At 38.2% G+C, this 19,621-nt stretch overlaps 1 protein-coding gene across 1 annotated transcript in view; it reads left to right on the top strand.

Moving 5' to 3' along the window:
• Positions 1-363: 363 nt before the first annotated feature.
• AGPS (alkylglycerone phosphate synthase) overlaps positions 364-19,621 on the top strand; it is a gene marked incomplete at its 3' end in the record, with an annotated part of 48,901 nt that continues 29,643 nt past the window's right edge. The window contains exon 1 of the mRNA XM_008573651.1: positions 364-564. The remainder of the gene's footprint in view (positions 565-19,621) is intronic.

Below are 19,621 nucleotides of genomic sequence, written 5' to 3'. Positions count from 1 at the left end.
ATTTTCAGAGGCGATAGGACCAGTAAAGAACAGACAATCCATATTTTAAGACTTGTGGAACCACAGAAGGTCTCTGTTGCATATTCTTTTTTCTTTTTTTTTAAATGACACTTTTCAAATATAAGAACCATTAGTTTGAGGACTATATAAAAAAAGGCCGCAGGCTGGGGTGGCTCTCCAACAGTAACTTGCCTAGCCCTTAATTGATAGTTTTTAGCCAGTCTGGCCTTCTTTGCAAGTTTACCAGGAAGGCAAAATCTCATTCTTAGAAGTTGTCAAGACTCTATAGGTCAGCTGTTAATCTCTAGTCCTAGGGATATGGTGTTCTTCAGATCCCTCTGCCAATATATTTTTTAGCGTGAGCTCAGACTCTGCAGCAGACCGGGACCGGGACCCGGACCGCGCCGGGCGGAGGCTGCGGGTTCTCTCGGGCCATCTGCTGGGCCGGCCCCAGGAGGCTCTGAGTACCAATGAGTGCAAAGCGCGGAGAGCCGCCTCGGCGGCCACGGCGGCGCCCACGGCCACTCCCGCCGCGCCGGAGTCTGGCACCATCCCCAAGAAGCGGTGAGTAGCGGTCTGTGGAAGGGAGCTGGCCGAGAGGGACCAGGTCGGGCCTGTGCTGCGGAAGGGCAAAGGCGAAACGGGAAGGGAGGTGACAGGGACTAGCGGAAGGCATCCCAGTCTCTTGAGGTGGGGAGCCACCTCTCTTACGAGAGTGGACCAGACCTCGGACTCTGTCAAGAAGGGGGCGGGATGAGAGTGGATTTTGGTCACTTTGAGGGTAACAGACCTGAAGAACGCTTATAGGGGAAGGGTTTAAAGGGATCCTTTTTTCTTGGGTTCTTAATGCCAGGAATTCTCTATTTTGCATGAATACTTTGGGGGCTAAGGTCTTGGAATGGGTGGCAGGGGTTCTTTGATGCTTTCCGAGATTTAAGTTTGTAGTAGATGATTACAGGGATCTCTGGTAGTTCTTGGAAGCGTGGGTGCGGGTGTCGTGCCCTGGAAAAATGTTTTGATTCGTTTCTGAGGTGTAAGTTTCCCCCGGTTTAGCGGCATGATCTTTGACTGGAAGGGAGGAAACCGATGATAATAAACTGCAAATACTGGTTAGTGATTTAGGGTGTGGTGGTATAGCTACTGAGCTCTGTGTAACCATATAAAAGACAGGGTCTGTACATGAGGGATGTTTGTAAGAAATCTTGACTTCCGACTTTTTTGGGAAATCTTAATCTCTGAGGAAAGCTAATGGGTGTAGTTATTTTCTGAGACGTAGCTTCTGAAATATAGCGTGGATAAACTTTGAGAGTGAAAAAAGGTATTGCTAATGTTTAATGTGTACTTTCAGTGTGCCAGAGATTGTGCTAAATCCATTATTTCTTTTGCTTCTTCCAAAGCCATGAGATCGGTTCAGTTTTCTCCCATTTGCAGATAAGTTAAAAAAAGATGAAGTGTGCTGCAAGTTTGGCAGGTATACTATGGTAGGTTAGAGTTTGAAAGCACATCATATTGACCTTAGGGCCAAGTTCTTAAACTGTCCTGCTTCTAATGAATTAATTCATTAATTGAACATACATGAGTCCTTACTCTTATATACACATTGTGCTAGCAATACAGAGATTTAAAAATGCAGTATTTACTTTTAAGGAACTAATAGCCTAGTAAGAAAAGTTACAGTACAGTGTGATAAGAAGCTTAGTTGATAACTGTAGCACATGGTGACTTAACCCAGGTTTGGGTGTGTTTGTTAGGGCAAAGCTTTCCATATTGTCTGAGTAAATCTTTAAGTTTGTGTTGGAAATAGCCTGCTAAAGGGGAAAAGTGTTTTTAGCAGACAAATAGTAAGTTCACAGGTAAAGAAGTAAGAAACATTTTTTTTAGAGAACTGCTGGGAGTCAAGTGTGGCAGGTGGAGATGAGAATGACAGAGGATGAAGGCTGGAGAGGTGAGTCTTGTTTACAGGATTTTATGTGGAGGGAAACATGATTAGATTTACCTTTTAGATGAGCAGTTTAGCAATATAATGGCTGGGAACATGGATCTGGGTTTGAATTTCCGCTACACAATTTCTGCTTGTTACCTTGGTTAAATCATTTAATCTCTCTCAGAGCTTCAGAGCTTCATCCCTTCATTTGTAAAAATGAAGATAATTTCTGCTTTGCAGTGTTGTGAAAACTGAAAAATATGTGGTTAAATGATCAAGTGCTTAGTGCAATGCCTGTTACATAACCCCTCAACAAATGGTAACTGCAATTTTCATTGTGTCCAAAGACAGAGAGACTAACTAGGAGACTGTTATACCAGTGAGAAATGCTGAGATTCTGAACTAAGGCATGTATTGATAGTAGGCACCCTATTTGAAAAGCTATTGGGAGGTAAATGTTCCAGAACTTGGTTACTAAGTGGTGAGGGAGGGAGGCATGAGGGATCACATCTCGTCCTTTGGCATCACTTGATGTTATTTTAGCTGTCCCTGGATTTAAAAGTTTTTGAACTTTTTAAAACGAACTTCATGTACTCTTATGCCTACTCATTAGTAACCATCTGTGTGTACATTTGTATGTGAGTTTACACTCTTAGAACTAAGTAGGAGGGCAGGTTTTCCTTATGGTTGGATTAGTGGCCTTGGTTTGCAGCATTCAGAGAAAAAGTAGTAATGTTTGTAAGGCACACTGGGGTAATGGATGAGGCTTCTCATGGCTGAAGGTGACTGGTCTCCCGTGTGGCTGCTCCAAGGACTGAAGGCATCAATAGCTCAGGCACAACTGCAACCCATTTATGGCATAGGTTACAGATGGTGGGAAATTCTGGTCTTTGGTTCAGGGTTAAGTGGCTAGTGATAAGTAAGATGTAGTCATGTACAAGTACTTAGAAGTTCAGCCAAAATATGAGGGAGCTCAAAAACTTGTATTAGATGAAATATTCTGCCTCAGAGAGTGATCTATTGGATAGATTATTTACAGGGAACCCACGTCTACCTTCTACTTCCTATTGCTTAGCTGGGGCCTCAGTTGCCAGCAATAGAACTGAGCCTAAAGGAAAGGCAAATGATGGAGCAAGGAGGAGCCAGAGTGTATATCCAATAAGGTACGAGTATGGCCATATATCAATTAACTTCGAATCATTTGGTGATAAGTGTATTACTTCTTCCCTTTTGTTACTCTTGACAACGGCATTGGTTGTAATTGTTTCATCTCATGGCTTTTTGTGCTTAAATTCATTATGGATTTGGAGTAGTGACTTCTTGAAACTTCATGTTTTCATTCCTCTTACAGAATAGTCATGCATGCATTAATTTACTCAACATTTATAAAGTAGTTGCTTTATGACAGGTACTGTGCTAGGCACAGTAGGTAAAGAGATAAATAAATAGTCCTTGCCTCAAAGAACTCAAAATCTAGAAAGGGAGATACACATTCCAGTACAGTTTGATTAGAGCCACTGCAGATGTAGGTACAGATGTAGCACAAAGGAAAGAAAGAGTGATAAACTATTTAAGGGGTCTGGGGAAGGTGATAATTTGGCAGGTTGATTGGATAGTGAGGAGAGTTTATATTCCAGGCAAAGGGAACAGCATATGGCAAAGCAAGGGGGCATGAAAGTGCATATTGTATTTAGGTAAGTAGACAATTCAATATTGGTAGAAGTGTGGGAGTAAAGTGAAAAGAGGGTAGTGGCAGGTTAGGGAGGCCTTTGGCTTGTAGGTGGTCAGTCCATTCATTCATTTATTCATTTATTCATTTATTCACTCATTTGTGCATGCAACAGCAGTGAGCAAAAACTGCCTTTATGGAACTTATATTCTAGTTGGTGTGGAGACAGTGAACAAACAAGTAATATGGTATGTCAAATGGTGATTAAATTTAATGAAGAAAAATGAAGCAGCTGAGTGGGCTAGGTGATAGAGAGCCATGGAAGGAATTAAGCTGGGAAGAGACATGATCAGATTGGGTTTGCATTTGAGAGAAGTCGCTCCAGCTGCAGTGTTAAGAATAGATTGAAGAAGGGTATTCAATAGGGAGATCAGTTAGGGGAGGCTGTTGTAGCACAATAGATGAGAAATAATGAAGGATTAAACCAAGACAATAGCAGTGAGAATGAGGAGGAAAGGGTGGGTTTGAGAGTTTTGTAAGTTAGTATATTAGGTAATACTTTAAAATTATGGGATTAAGAAAAAAATTATGTGACTAAATTAATGCCTTGGGAGTTTGGAGACCAAATGAAAGTAGAAAAGGATGATAATCCTTAGGTATGTGGACTTTTAAGAGGATTGACCAATTAAGACCTGTTGCTTACTTGTCACGTGGTCTCCCATGAGTTGGTTCCATTTACTTCTATCCAGGAACATATATTTTCATTACTTGAAATTGCTGAGCAGTTTTGAGTGTGATGGTTTACTTTTGGGCCCTCCCTTTTTCTTTAAGTGTATGTTAACTCTATGTATAGTTTCTTTTTGACCTTGCTTCTGAATGCAATTTTAGATTCTTAAAAATCATAGTAAATGTTAATTATGTATGTGACATTTTTATGCCTTGGTCTTGGATTTTTTCACTTTTTTGTGTTATTTTAAAGCTGTTGAAATGTGAAAAAGAGAAGAAATTCCTTGCTGACTTTCGTCCCTCCACACTGCTAACCACTTTCCCAGATGTAACTTTGGCTTCAGCCACATTGTGGTTTGCATTAGTCAGAACTGCTCTATGGTAATTTTTACAGAGGTTATAAACTCTTCTGGTTCAGGCCAAAGGATATCTGATTAAGAATGCTACTGAGTGTTTAATTTACTTGCTTATAATGTTATTTACATATGCCATTCTTCAAAAAATAATGTATTCTTTAACATTATTATTATGTTGGTAGAAGATGGCAGATGTTTTCTAGAAGCTTTGGCAGATGTTTTCCAGAAGGAAAAAAGCTCAGTTAATCTCTTGTAAATGTTTCCCTGGAGGGCATCCCGAAGCCTGCAAGAGCTGATGCATTTGCACAGGTGTTACTTGCACAAGTAACCTGACTTATGACTTAACATCATTTGGCAAATTTAGAGTTTATTTAGATAGTTATGTTGAATGAAATACTTAGTCTACTTTGAGTTCTTAGCTAGGAATTCTAGTGGTAGTGTAGGTTGAGTATCTGTTATCCAAAATGCTTGGGACCAGAAGTGTTTCAGGTTTCGGATGTTTTTGGATTTTGGAACATTTTCAAAATACATACTGCTTGAGCGTCCCTAATCGGAAAAACTGAAATTCTCCCAGTGAGCATTTCCTTAGAGTATCATGTTGGGGCTCAAAAAGCTTTGGGTTTTGGAGCGTTTTGGATTTTGGATTTTTAGATTAGGGATGCTCAATCTGTAGTAATAGGAGTCTTAATTTGAGTCCTAATATGCCAGGCACAGCTAAAGTTTATGTACGTTATCTCATTTAATTTTCATAGCACCTCTGAAAATAGGTGATCCTACATGTATGTTGTAGGTGAGGAAGTAGAGGCTCAAGGAAGTTGATTTGTGTAAGGTCATGCAACTGTGAAATGAAAGAGACTGCATTTCAACACTGGTGTTGCTCTAGAGCCCATGTTCTTTCCCCTATGCTGTATTGTCGCACTTGGTGGTGTTCCCAAGGAAGTAGAGGCTCAAGGAAGTTGATTTGTGTAAGGTCATGCAACTGTGAAATGAAAGAGACTGCATTTCAACACTTGTGTTGCTCTAGAGCCCATGTTCTTTCCCCTATGCTGTATTGTCGCACTTGGTGGTGTTCCCTGGGGCAAGATTATCTACTCACTGTTCATCAAGTTGCTTCAGGCCAAGTTTCAGACTTTTTGTGATTATTATCACAAAATAATTATCACAGATCATTATCAGATACTGTGTCATGTAGTTCAGAAGGCTTTAGTTTATGTTGTTCTTATTGGATAAGTTACAAATCATATCTTGTCAAAATTGAATTCATAATTTAAGAAAACATAATGGATGGTGTAAAAAGACCAAAAGAAAAAATTCCTTTTGTGAGTGAATTTTGCTGTTTGACTTGTGGGAGAAGACAGTTTTGGGAAGAAAAGGGAATGAGAAGGAGGAATTTGGGGGACCTTAAGATCCGAGGAGAAAGGAGGAGAAGAGGTCATGGAGGATTTATTGCTTAGCTGTAAACTAACTCTGTCTTTGGACTGTGAATGAACAAGAAACTCTGAAGACTTAATCTCTATGTTCATTTGGTATCATACTTCTCTAGATTGCATTTTAAGATGGACTACACCTTCTCCAAGTAGACTTCTTTGTGTCAGGAAATTACTTACTGTACATCCATCTACCCTGTAGTTATTTAATAAAAATATCTGGGAATAAATTAAATGGTCTGTTTTTAGGCTGCAGAGAAATGGAGTTCTGTTGTAGTCAGATGCGATACTTTATGGAACACCTTAAAAGCAAGCGCTAAGCAACTATTACTCCTTTTGACTTTATCTCCTTGTTATTTGAGAAGATACCTTCTGTTCATCAGATAGTATGTTAATTTCAACCTTTAACCAAATCAAAGGATCCTGAGTAGGCATAAAGAAGTAGTTGCCCTCCCCCTTTTAGTGCTCTCTTTATTTGTTGAGTTTTACCGGTAATTCATCATATCCCTGTCCCAATATCTGAGTTCAGAATCAGTTTAGAGGTAAGACATAGGATACAGACAGATGGAGGTAAAAATGTCAGCTTTATTGATAATAAAGCTGGTTGGAGAACATGGTTTGGAAGAACTTCCTGATATTTACCCTGAATTAGACAGACTGCATCACAGGCAGTGCTGGACCGCAGAAGGCCTCCTCTGCAGGCGCATGGCCAGGGCCAGCTCCAGTAAACCTAACACACACCACTGAAACATTAGAGAATAACCACTGTGGTGGGTAGATTCTAAAGAGAGAGAAAGGGCTGACCCCAGGTGCTTGGTGCCTTCTCTCAGAATTTACTGACCTGTTAAATTACTCCTCCCATGAGAAAGAGTGAGTGTGTAAAGGCTGGGAAGAGGCCAGAACCATTACTCTTGCTGAAGTCTTTCCACATTGGAAACTGGAGTCTGGAGAATGGAGGTATTGCTGGAATGGAGAAATTAGGGGAAAGGGCTGAGACTTCCACCTGCCTCATTAGCATGTGCTATTCCCATTGCCTACTGAATACGTAACACAATTTTCTTGACAGGGTAGTTAAGGTTCTCCAGGAAGATCTGTCCTAATCAGCCTTTTAGGCCCATCTCTTATTTTCTTGATATCTGCTATGTACTCTAGCTACACATCAAAATTATTGCTATTCTGGAATTGTGCCCTTCCCCTCCCATTCTCTTTGATATGTTCGTGTTTCCCTAAGTGTAGTTTATATAGACTGATGGTCCTGAGACTATCAGGTGTGGTACATGGATTAAAATTTGGGTGTGGTATATGGATTAAAACCTCATTTGAATAGTTATAAATGCTTATATATATACTTATTAACTTGTTAAACTTTATTGAACTATTATATAATTTATTTCAAAAATAAATGCACAAGTTGTAAGTTTACAGCTTAATTAATTTTGCAAAGTGAACACATCCATCTTGTGTTAAATTAAGCAACAGCATTACAGTACCCTATGAGCCCCCTTTATGCTCCTTCCAATGGCTCTGCTATCTTGACTTCTAACACCATAGTGTAGATTTGCCTGTTTGAACTTAATATAAATGGAATTATATAATGGAATTATGCAGTTGGCTTCTTTCCCTTGGTATTATGTTCACAATAGTCATCCATGTTGTCGCGTCTAAATTGTATTTTGTTCATCCTCCTTGCTGAATAATATCCCTGTAGGTGCATATATACAACAGTTTATCCATTCTGTTATTGGTGAGCATTTAGGTGATTGCTACATTTTGGTTTGAATAGTTATTTATTTTAGTATTTAACCTTGAAGTTCTTGAAATGTTCAAATATTATTTATGAACTTACAAGATTTCAGTTTAAAACCACAAATCTAAATCTATTACCCAATCATACATTTTAAATTTGAGTTACAAGTCAGTCATTCTTAAAGGCCAGATTCTCTTAAATTTTGTAAGTACCATATAAAAGATCAGTTTTTGCATAGTTTTTTGTTTTTGCAGTTGGCTGATATTGGGATCTGAACCCATGACCTTGGTGTTATAAAGCTGCGCTGTAACCAACTGAGTTAAATGGCCAGCTCAGCATAGTTTTCTTAAAACAAAAACATAAACATCTGCCTTTGATTCTCTTCTCTTAAGCATTTGTATGTTTAATTCTGGATCTTTCTGTAGTTGAAATATGCTTACTCATTAAGGAAGGGTACTACTATTTCAGTAACTGCGGTTACTTTTGATGAGAGACTTGCCTCCCGGGTGACATTTGGAGCTGTAGATATCATCTTGTTATTCACTAAGAAAAATATGATTGCATGTAATATTTGGTCTTGCCAGCATGTTTGAAGTTACTAACCAGAAGTTTTGGCCAGGATGCTGAGCAGATTCTTGTCAGCAACCTCCTTGGAAAGCTCCAAATTCTATTTATAGTTGCCGTGTCAGTGATTTCATATCATCAAGTGGAGGAGTATTCTTGTATCCCAGGACCTCGGAATCAAGTAATATGAATTATGTAATTCATTATATTCATAGAAGTTTGCAGCTCCCGCTCAGATTGATTACCTGGTTGGATTTTGCATTTCTTCTGAAGGTGCTTGAACTTTACAGGAATCCATCATCAGGGATATTAAAGTGACACCCATGTGAATACCTCATGACTTAAGCTAGTCACATATTCTCTTGACTGGATATTTTGCTGTCAACTCAAATTTTATAAATCAGCACTACCCAAAAGGAGCTTTCTGTGATCATAGACATGTTTTATAATCTGCACTATGCAGTGCAGTGGCCACTAACCATGTGTGGCTGTTAAGCACTTGAATTAAGGCTAATATGACTAAGGACCTGAATTTTTTTTTTTTTTCAAAAGATGACCGGTAAGGGGATCTTAACCCTTGACTTGGTGTTGTCAGCACCACGCTCTCCCAAGTGAGCGAACCGGCCATCCCTATATGGGATCCGAACCCATGGCCTTGGTGTTATCAGCACCGCACTCTCCCGAGTGAGCCACAGGCCGGCCCTAAGGACCTGAATTTTAAATTTTTAAAATTTTAATTAATTTACATTTAAATAGGCTCATGTGGCTAGTGATAACATGTTGGACAGTACAACTGTGGACTGAAACCTAACTCATTATCAATACTTTCTCTAAAATGAAGTTACTTTTCTGGGCTTTCGTATTTCTCTTAGTGTTAACCACAGTCACGTACTTCAACCCTTAATCTGGAACTTCTTTTCGTTCTTTTAAGGCTGAACACTCTCTTTTGAATTTACTTATTCAAATTAAGGATTCTACAGTTATCTTGTTGCTTTATATGTATTTATGCCATCTGATCCTTACAACCACCCTTTCACAGATGAGGAACTGAAATTCATAGCCATTTGCCAGAAAACAGTCACTTTCTAGCTAGTGAGTGGTAGAGCTTAGATTTGGATCTAGATTTTTTTTTCAGGTTTTGATTGTAATTTACTTTAATTTAACAGTATAGGTTGTGTTTGAGCAAAGGCATTTATTTTTGTTTGCTTCCAGTCATGTTGAGCTTTCCCTTGTGAGTGGCGCTGGGTGAGGGAGCCATGTCTGCCCCTGACCAGTGCTCCAGGACAAGCAGAGACCTGGGCCAAGGGCAGGAGACAGCAGCATCCTAGGCTTGTTGCAGCGAGGCTAGACTTGAAAATACCTTTAGAAGTTTCATACAATTTAATATTATCTCATGTCACAGATTGCTGTGTTTGTGAAAAGGTGTTTGTTCCAACTGAGACATTTATGGATCTAGGTTTTTTTATCTCAAGTCTAGAGCTTTTTCCTTGATACTGTACTGCTATCACCAAGCCCTATTCATTGTTCTTTGTTGCTTTGCCTCACACGGATTTATCACCTCTCTTCTCCTGGGTGATGGAGCCGCAAAAAGGATTACTCAAAGCCCATTTCTTCCGAGCAGTGAGAGACCTCGAAGGGGTTAATTTCCCGGAACCCTCAAGAGAGAGGCATTCCTTCCTTTGGAAATTAACCATGAACTGGGTTTCTCTCCCAGCATTTATTCTGCAGACCAGGAAGTTACAGGAAAAGAACATAGGTGGGGTAGTTTAATAGTAGAGGCTGGTAACATCAGTGAAACAAGCAAAGTGACATTCCATAATGCAATTTGCAAGAGATTAAGTTGATCCACCAACAAAAGCTTGATCTTAGCAAACGCTGTTTTTCCCTACAGCAATTTTCCTGGTATTTTACCTATCAATCAGTAGGTTAACCAAGGACATCTGTCCTTGAGCCAGACATTCTCTACCTGTAACAGAGACTTTAGCCTGAGGAAAGTTTCCTGTCTTTTGCAAAGTTAACATTTCTATATGTAATTCCAAAAGGTTAGGCTAAACCTGAGACTACAAGGCTTTGGAAAATAGGCCCTGTGAAATACATTTGTTTTATTAATGTTAGTGCTCTCTACAGTTCTTCACAATCTTTGACATCTATTTCATTAAACAAGTTTTTATTGGTCACTTGTGTTCTAGGTACTTGGGCTAGACTACATCAGTGAACAAAATGGACAAAGATCTCTGCCCTCATGGATCTTACATTCTAATGGATGAAATGAATAATTAACTAAACATAATAAGCAAATTATTAAGTGTGTTAGAAGGTGATAAGTGCTATAGAAAAAACAAAAAGAGAGGGTGAGGGGGTAGGGCTCAAGTTTTAAATAGGATGTCACTGAGAATGTGACATTTGAGCAAATATTTTAAGGAGATGAGAGAATTTAGGTGTATGGCTGTCTAGGCAAATGAATGTTCCGGGAAGAGCAATAGTGTGTGCAAAGTGAAGGAAAGTGCATATGAAGCATATTAGGAGAGCAACAAGGGGACTAATGTAGCTGGAGTCAATTCACATCCCCTCACTCCTAACCACTGTTTAAAGCCTGTACTTTTAAACCTTAGCTTCTAATTTATCTGTCTCTTCTACTATTTTAGACAAGGTCTCTCATCTATGTCACTTTTTTCAGCTTCCACACCTTTCCTGTGCCATTCTGTGGAAGACTTTTGCTTCCGTTGATTGGCACTAGGTTTCAGGGTCTGTTGTTTTTGGGATCTTTTCTTTTTAATTTTGAGAATTGGGGAGGCATTAGTCAGGCTTCCTTTCCCTTTTCCCCATGAATTCTTTGGTTATGGACACTAGCTCTAAAATCATACTGTTGAATGCTAAGGGTAATGGGATGTAATATCTAGGTCTGGAGCCTTTAATTCATTTAAATCAGCTAGGTGCTCCACCTGTCTCCTCACCTGTTTGAAACTTCATTTACCCAACTTTGTTGACAGTTTATTCAGTATCTTCTATGTGCTAAGTACTGGGGAGGATTGACACATAGTTTTTGCCTTCTGGGACATGTAGGCCTACTATGGAAGACTGATGTGTCTTCTGTTACTGCATGGTGCTAAGTGCTACAAGAGAGGTATGGCAGGGGAATGGTGACTGGTACAGCAATGGAAGGGCAACTTTATTTCAAGGAAACATAGTGTAAAAGGGTTGATAGAATACTATTCTGTGTTGAGAGGTTATGTGAAAATTCTTAAATCTGAGGTTGAAAACATTGATGGGAGCATTTGGATGAGAACAGAATTAAAAGAATTAGGGTAGGAATATTTGAGCAGTATAATAAAGTTTATAAAACTGGTGTGGCAGTTGGCTACAGTAATGATGGGGGTCTTCATCCATCTGGGTAGCATTTAGAAGTCTTACTGTGCTAGCAGCATAATGTCCAGCAGTTTAAGAATTAGGGTAGGAATATTTGAGCAGTATAATAAAGTTTATAAAACTGGTGTGGCAGTTGGCTACAGTAATGATGGGGGCCTTCATCCATCTGGGTAGCATTTAGAAGTCTTACTGTGCTAGCAGCATAATGTCCAGCAGTTATTTTACAATTATAAAGAAAATGGAAAGATAAATAATTTTGTTATTCTGAAACATTATGCATTTTGTTGCAGAAAAAATAGAAAGTAATAGATAATCAGAATAAAGACTAACATCCAACCTAATTAAGAGATAACCACTATAGCACCTTGACATATACCCTTTCAGATGTAAACGGATGTGGAAGGTCATGCAGTAATGTCTTGAAACCACCATTTTTCATTCACTATCTTGTGTATAACATTCCATTCAAGAAATATTAATGTGCAACATTTGCAGTCACTCAAGAAGTATTATATGTAGGTACTACAACTTATTTAACCAGTGTAGTATTACATTTAATTATTTCCAATTTTTTCCTATTATAAGGAATGATATGATAAACTTTTTACAGTTAATTAAATCCTTAATAATTTCCTTAAGGCATATTTTTTAAAAAGGGCCTTAATTAGTCAAAGAATATTAGAATACCTCATTCATTCATCCCATTGGACAGAGGTAAAAATAAAGGACAACTGCTTATTTGGGCTTAATTCTGACCAAGAATAAAGAATTGAAAATAATTGGATTCCTTGGAAAAAGACTATGTTGCATTTGAGCAGATTTATATCTTGTAATTTAAGAAAGCAGCTTTCCAGAAATTCAGATAAAGGAAATTAGATGTTTTGGCCTGAGCCTCTAAGGGGAAACCAAAACATTACCACAGAGAGCCTGGGGAACAGTGCTTAACCCTGTCTGGGCCTCTGGGGTGATGAGGAGGAGGGAGAACTGAGGCAACCAGCTTAGATGTACTGATTTAAACCATTTATTACTCTCAGTAAATAATGTACACTTTATGCTTATTCAGCCATATGGCTGCTATTTACTGTTCAGACAAATCCTATTATATGAGGTGATATACTTTAAGGATTATAGTGTCAACAGTTTTCATTTTCCTTCCAACATTTTATTTTGAAAAAATTTACACATATCGCGAAGTTGAACTTTACAGTAAACATTTGTGTACCAACCACCTAGATTCTACCATTAAACATTTTGTTGTGTTTGCTTGACTGTTCATCAATCCATTTTTTTTCTCCATCCAGTATTAATCTGTTATTTTTGATGCATTTTAAAATAAATTCATAACTTTATTTTTGAAGTAAAATCTCCTTCAGATAGGTTCTGCTTTCATTTTTTTGTATCACTTCGTTTTGATTTCCAGATTTGTCGGCTTTGTCTTCACAACGTAATTGTGGCTTCACAAATACTAGACTGCTAGTCTAATTTTGGTTTTATTTCCAAGTTTTTACCCACCATCTGCCATTATTTTCAAAAGACATATTCTAGTTTGCCATACCTACCTTCAGATTTTATGAAATTGGTAACTTTTTTAAAAAAAGGAATTCTTGCTTTTTCAGTACATGTTTTAATTAGGAAGGATATTGGTTACAAGTATTAATTTGAACTAGGTTAAAGCAGAAAAGGGGAATTTATTATAATAATACAGGGGCACCAGAGCACCCAAGGGTAAAAATGGAGGTTGACCTCAGGATGGAATTAGAACTAATAACCAGAAAGCTATCATGTTTCTTGCTAACATCACTTCTTGCTATTATCTGCTGCATGCTTCTGTAAGCAGATCAGCCTTTTCTGCCTTTTTTTCCAAATGGTAAAATATGTCCACCCTACTCCTTCAGGATATTTAGCCAATAGCACACAATAAATGAACCGCCTCCATTCCAATACCTGGGTCACATGTCTACATTGCTCTAATCAGCTATTGCCTGGAAGGAAGTGATCACAAAACAAATGTAGCCACCCATGCAGCTAAATGAACTGAATTGATGAGCTATCATGCATTGAAAGATGTCACAACCAGATTATCTGCTCATCATTTTTGAAGTTTCCTTCTCTGGACTCCCACTCCATGAGTTATGCTATTTATTTTCCTCTTGAGTCATCAATCTTTCTCTCTGTTGGCTTTTCCTGCTGCTTAAAAGCAAGATCAGATAACTTTTTGAAATTGTTTTCTGCCTCTATAACTCTTTTGAAAAGGCCCTCTTAAAAGCCACTAGTAACCTAATTATAAACTCCTTAATCATCCTCTTGACCAGTTCCCAATACCTGGTAGATATTCTTATCTCTTTCCTTAGCTCCCATGTAATTGCCGTATCCTGGATTTTTTCCCTACCTTTCTTATCTTTCTGGCCATGCCTTTGCTGACTTCCTTCTACTTCTTAACTTACAAATCTCTAAGATTAATTCTTAGTCATTTCTTCTACATTTTCTTCCTTAATAATCTCATCTACTTGGACTGTATTAACTTTCACCACTATTGGGGGAACTTTTAGTTAATATCTCTAACTCTCTCAACTTCCATTTTTACATCTTTAATTATTGGACATTTCTCTCTGAAAGTCTTGCTGATTTCTCCAACTCAGCATGTATGTATAAGGTTATTATTTCAATCCCACTGTGCACTCTACTATTTCTATTTACTTCCACCCTTATTTAGACACCCAAGCCCCACATCTCAGTCATAAGATTTTGCTGAGCTGCATTCCTCACCCCTTTTCTAGTCCAGTGACAAATCAGATAGATTCTATTAGCTGTGATTGAGAATCGAGACACTTTTGCTTTTCTCCCATCACCAGTAACCTAGATGAAATCTTAATTGTCTCACATCTATCCTGGTTTCCCTTTATTCATTTTCTTTCTTTCAAATAATTTTCCATTCCATTGCCAGGCCAATCTTTGTTCAGGAAAAGTGAGTATTTGCTGACTGCCCCTGCTCTGCTACATTCTAACATTGCAAAAATGATTGACATTGAATGGAAATATATAGACAAGATATGTAGGCGATATGATGTAGTAAATGCTATAATCAATGTACACAGAAGAAGGAGCCATAAATTCTTGAGGAAGATAGGAAAGTCTTTATAAAAGTGAATTTTGCGTTGGTTCTTGATGGATAAATAGGAGTTCTCTAGGGAGAGAAGGGGATACGTAGCAAGCGCAAAGATAGGCAGACATTATAGGGCATGGCACATATAAAGAATTGTGCTAACTTTTAATGTGGCTAGGAATAGCTGTTAAGGAAGGTGAAAATGTAGATGGGAGCTATGTTTAGGAATTGGAGTTTCCATCCACATTGCAGTCAGTAAAGTTTTAAAGCAGTCTCTTAGATTTTTATTTTGGTGACAGCATGGAACATGGAAAATACGGTTTTGGTCCTCTTGCTTCCTACTGATTACTGAAGTAATAAAACTCAGTCTCTCTAATTTGACATTCAAGGCTCTCTGCTGTTCTCTCTGACTTTCTCACATGTGCTTTATTTGGGCTGTTTTTACCAGATGGGAAAGTCCTTTTGCTTTTCTGTCCCTGCTTGGCTATCTAATTTCTACCATCTTCCAAAGAATTGGAAATTTAAATGCCATCACAATGAAGTCTTCTCCTCTTAGCCAGAGATGGACACTATTTTCCCTGAGCTCTAGTAATACTTTGTACTCCTTGCGTGATAGTCATTGAGCACAGTATATTGAAATCATAGCTTGGTAGTTAGGAGTGTTGGAGCCAGATGACCATGGTTTAAATCCTAGCTGTATCATGTACTGTTTGTGTCATCTTGGACAAGTTACTCAATCTTTCTGGACCTGTTTTCTCATGTTTTAAATAGGAATAATGACACCTACATCACAGAATTGTGAGAAGGAAATGAGATGATGATTGGAAAGCCCTGAGCTTTATAGTATTATGTAATGCTATTACTATCACAGTAAACTGTATTGAAAGGAGTTATAAGAATCCAGTGCTGAAATAATTTCTGAAGTGGAAGCACAGCAAGAAGCAGGAGGTACTCAGTAGCAACAATGGCATTTTAATAGAGAAAACAGATTTCTAATAAATATCATCTTATGAATTAGGGAGAAATGGAAGAACCCAAAGAGTGAAGAGCCTTTGGGTTCATCAGTTTGAAATCATCAGTTCCTTGTACTGCAATGTAGGCTGATTGTCAGTCTCACACATGATGGCAGTATCACACTTTGAAATCATCAGTTTCTTGTATTGCAATGTAGGCTGATTGTCAGTATCACACATGATGGTCACTGTTGTGCTATTTCTCATTTGAAACTCTTCTTGGTGGCTCTTAGCAGTCATGGCTCACTGTTGCCTCTATATGGTATGTGGCCTTGGAGACAATACTTATTGGAATTTGAATAAACATATTCTTGTGCTAAAGGAAAGTTATTTGATAAATAACTTGTGAGATTTTCAACATGTGTAAACTAGAGAAAGCTCTATAACAGATCAAATTTCCTAAAATTTGCATCAAAAAATATTATCTCCATATAGCCTTCATTCCTTCTTCCAGGATAGCCCTTTGTAAAATTTGGATATAGATTTGTGCAACTTCCCTGTCATAGAACCAAATCTGTTTCCTCCTATCTCCTTTCTCCTGTCTCCCACATAGTGAGTGCCCTTACTCTGCTGTCTTGCTGCTCATTGTTTTGTTGTGGAGCTCCGCTCAGGTCTGTGGTCTCCTATAGTGCAGTGAGTTTAAAGTTTTTACTTTTTGTTTTCTTTCTTTCAATTCCAATCTCCTAATTTTGGTAAAGTGTGGGTGAGAGCAACTTGATTTTCAACTATTTACATTAGGGCTTTGTATCCCTTTGTGGCTATTGAACAGATGAGGCTTCTTCTCTTAACTTTTCCTCGTCTTCAGGTCGTCCTTACCCAAGTGTGGTCTGTGCGTGGCCCTCATCAGAATTTCCTGGGGGTGCTTGTTCAAAATGTAGATTCTGAGACCCCACTGCCAGTGATTCTAATCATAGGCTAGGTCTAGGGTGATGGCATTCAGGACTCTGCTTTCAAAATAAGTACCCAAGGGGATTTTTATATTTCCAAGGAGTTTAAGAACATCAGTTGTTGTGATTGGGTCCTGATTTTAGTATTTTTTCTCTTCCCCAAACCTTGTGGGGTTCATTTTTTTCCGTGGGATCGCCAGAAGCAAAGGTAATCCCAACTACCTGTCTCTTAAAGTAAAAGGGACTACTGTTGATTATTATTGTTTTAAGTAAAAAAAAAAAAAAAAAAAAGCTTCTTACATAAGTATACTATGTACATCAAGCAGGTATGGATTTCAGTCTCGGACTTTTTAGGGTCTTGCCAAGGGTATTGGTGGTCTGTCCCAAAGGACAGCTGGGAAAGAGAACTCAGACTTGATTTCTGTGCTAAAATGATGTACAGATTTTTGGAAAAATTCATATTTTCTTTACATTCAGTTTTATTGTTTCTGCAAAAAAGAAAGACCATACCAGAAATGACCTTTGGTCACTTACAGATTGGTCAGTATAATAAGCTAGTGATTTAATTTCTTTTCCAGTTACTAGCAAGCAGAGAAGGAGCAGTGAAAGTGAATTGGCATTTTCCCAGTTGGTGGTAGAGTTTGGGGGGTGGTAAAGTCTGAGGTTGGCTGCCAGAATTGCCACAGTGATTAGATTGCAAGTAGACAGTAAAGGAAAAAAATCATGAAATTAAAAATATAGTTCAGGGAACACAAATGGTCAAAGGAAGTATATCCATGTCTCTCTGTTGTTGCTAAGACAACTCCCTCATGCTGTTTGGGTTGTTTTCCTCATTATGTAGACCAACACATGAAGGGTATAGTTATGCTTTTCCAGGACTTCAGAATGGCAGGTGCCAAGCTTGTATTAGGTGTGTGTGTGCACACTTGTCCTAGTATTAAATATTTGTAACTTATACTGCTATGGATACAAATGACTAATAGTCTGTGTTTCTATTTTCAAAGAGGTTATTCAAACAATAGTGAATCTATAATGGATAGAATTTGATGTATGGTGTAAGAGAAGTTTAGGGGTAAGCAAAGGCACCCCAGTTGCTTGGAGTAGTGACTGCCAGTTTATTCTGCCAGTGTGTAAGGCTGGCATTGCCTTACTTGCCCTCGTCTTTTCTTTCACCCCTTCCTTGTGCCTCTGTCTACAAGGCTTACCCCCATACCTGTACATTCCTTTTTCTTTCATTTTTCTGCAGCAAATGTATTAAGAGCTGGACCTTTGCGACACAATCTTTGACCCTTGATTTCAAGTTTTAAAAGGTTTCTTTATAGTGCCAGTTAATTGCAGACTATAACAAGTTGACTGGGGCCAGCCTGTGGCTTAATTGGGAGAGTGTGGTACTGATAACACCAAGGCCATGGGTTCAGATCCCTATATAGGGATGGCCGGTTAGCTCACTTGGGAGAGCATGGTGCTGACCACACCAGGTCAAGGGTTAAGATCCCCTTACTTATCATCTTTTTAAAACAAACAAACAAACAAACAAAAAAGATAAAAACAAGTTGACTGTAGAGAGTTAAACATGTACGAGTATTTGGTTTACTGTATGTTTGAAGCTGACTCATTCGTAATGGAGTGTTATCATTAAAAAATCTTGTAATGATTGCTAAGAAGCCTGACAGTGGGCTTTATACTAAACCATCATGGAATTTCTGCATATGTATAAAAGAAAGAATTGTTTTCTTGGAACAGAGAGAAACTGCACTGAGATTCAAGGGCTGAGTAGCATGTTTGCCTCAGGTTCAGGGTATTGTGGTAATTATACTTTTTTAGTTCATGGCATTTGTCTTCGTGAGGTCTCTCTTTTTATTTTCTTCTGTCTCTGATTCCTAATCCCATCAGCCTCTCCCATGGACACTCATGAATGTTCTTGAATATGTATGTGTATGTTTTATAAAATATTCAGTGTTATTTGGTGTGTATATTTTTAATTTGCTTAAATGCTATTATATGGATCTTATTTTTTTCTTTGTGTTCACTGCTGTTTAAAAATCTCTTCATGTTTCTACTCTTATGTGTATGTGTCTACTTCACTGCTTCTGATTACTGCATAATATTTCACAGAATGCGTTTTCCTCTTTACTTATCCATTCCTGTAGTAATGTCTCCAGCTACTCTTACAAACAGTGCTAAAGGGAATGTATCAAACATGTTCCCTTATGGAACTGTTGATGAATTTCTCTGCAGTATATACCTAGGAGTTGTATAGCTGGGCTGTAGTATTGGCATTACCTGTGAAAGCTTAGTACATGATTGCTCTGTGGAGTAACTTACCAGTACAGCATGTGAATTCCTCTTCTTCGTGTTCTTGGGAACAATTTTCTGCATTCTTAAATCTCATATTTAAGCCATTTTACAATATCACAGCAGCAAAAATTAGAAAATTGATTAATAACTTATTATATCGAAGGGCCAAATTTTTATTATGGCAACTAGAGCTAAAAATCTTTACAATGGGGATATTGAGGGAAGATTGAAATTCGTGTTGAAGTTCAAAGTGTCGCATGATAATGTGCAAGTTTTGCAAGGAAAAGGCTTACTGTCTAGTGGGAAGAGATGTTACTTTGTTGCCCTGTATAGAAACCTGGTCCTGTCAGAGTCCTTGACTCAATCAATATTTAGGTAGTCTGACTTGTATTAACTACCTTACTAGTGACCAAAGTTGAATTAGCAAGCCAGCAGAATAATTCGTAATGAAAAATAAAATTATTTTATAATCAAGATGAAGGTAGCTTAGTGAATTTTCTATCAGGGCAAAAGGAAATATTCTGTGATTCAGATGTTTGAT

The sequence above is a fragment of the Galeopterus variegatus genome, unplaced genomic scaffold (assembly GCF_000696425.1).
Source record: "Galeopterus variegatus unplaced genomic scaffold, G_variegatus-3.0.2 Scaffold53, whole genome shotgun sequence".
Taxonomy (NCBI): Eukaryota; Metazoa; Chordata; class Mammalia; order Dermoptera; family Cynocephalidae; genus Galeopterus; species Galeopterus variegatus.
This window is presented reverse-complemented; position numbering and strand designations above follow the sequence as displayed.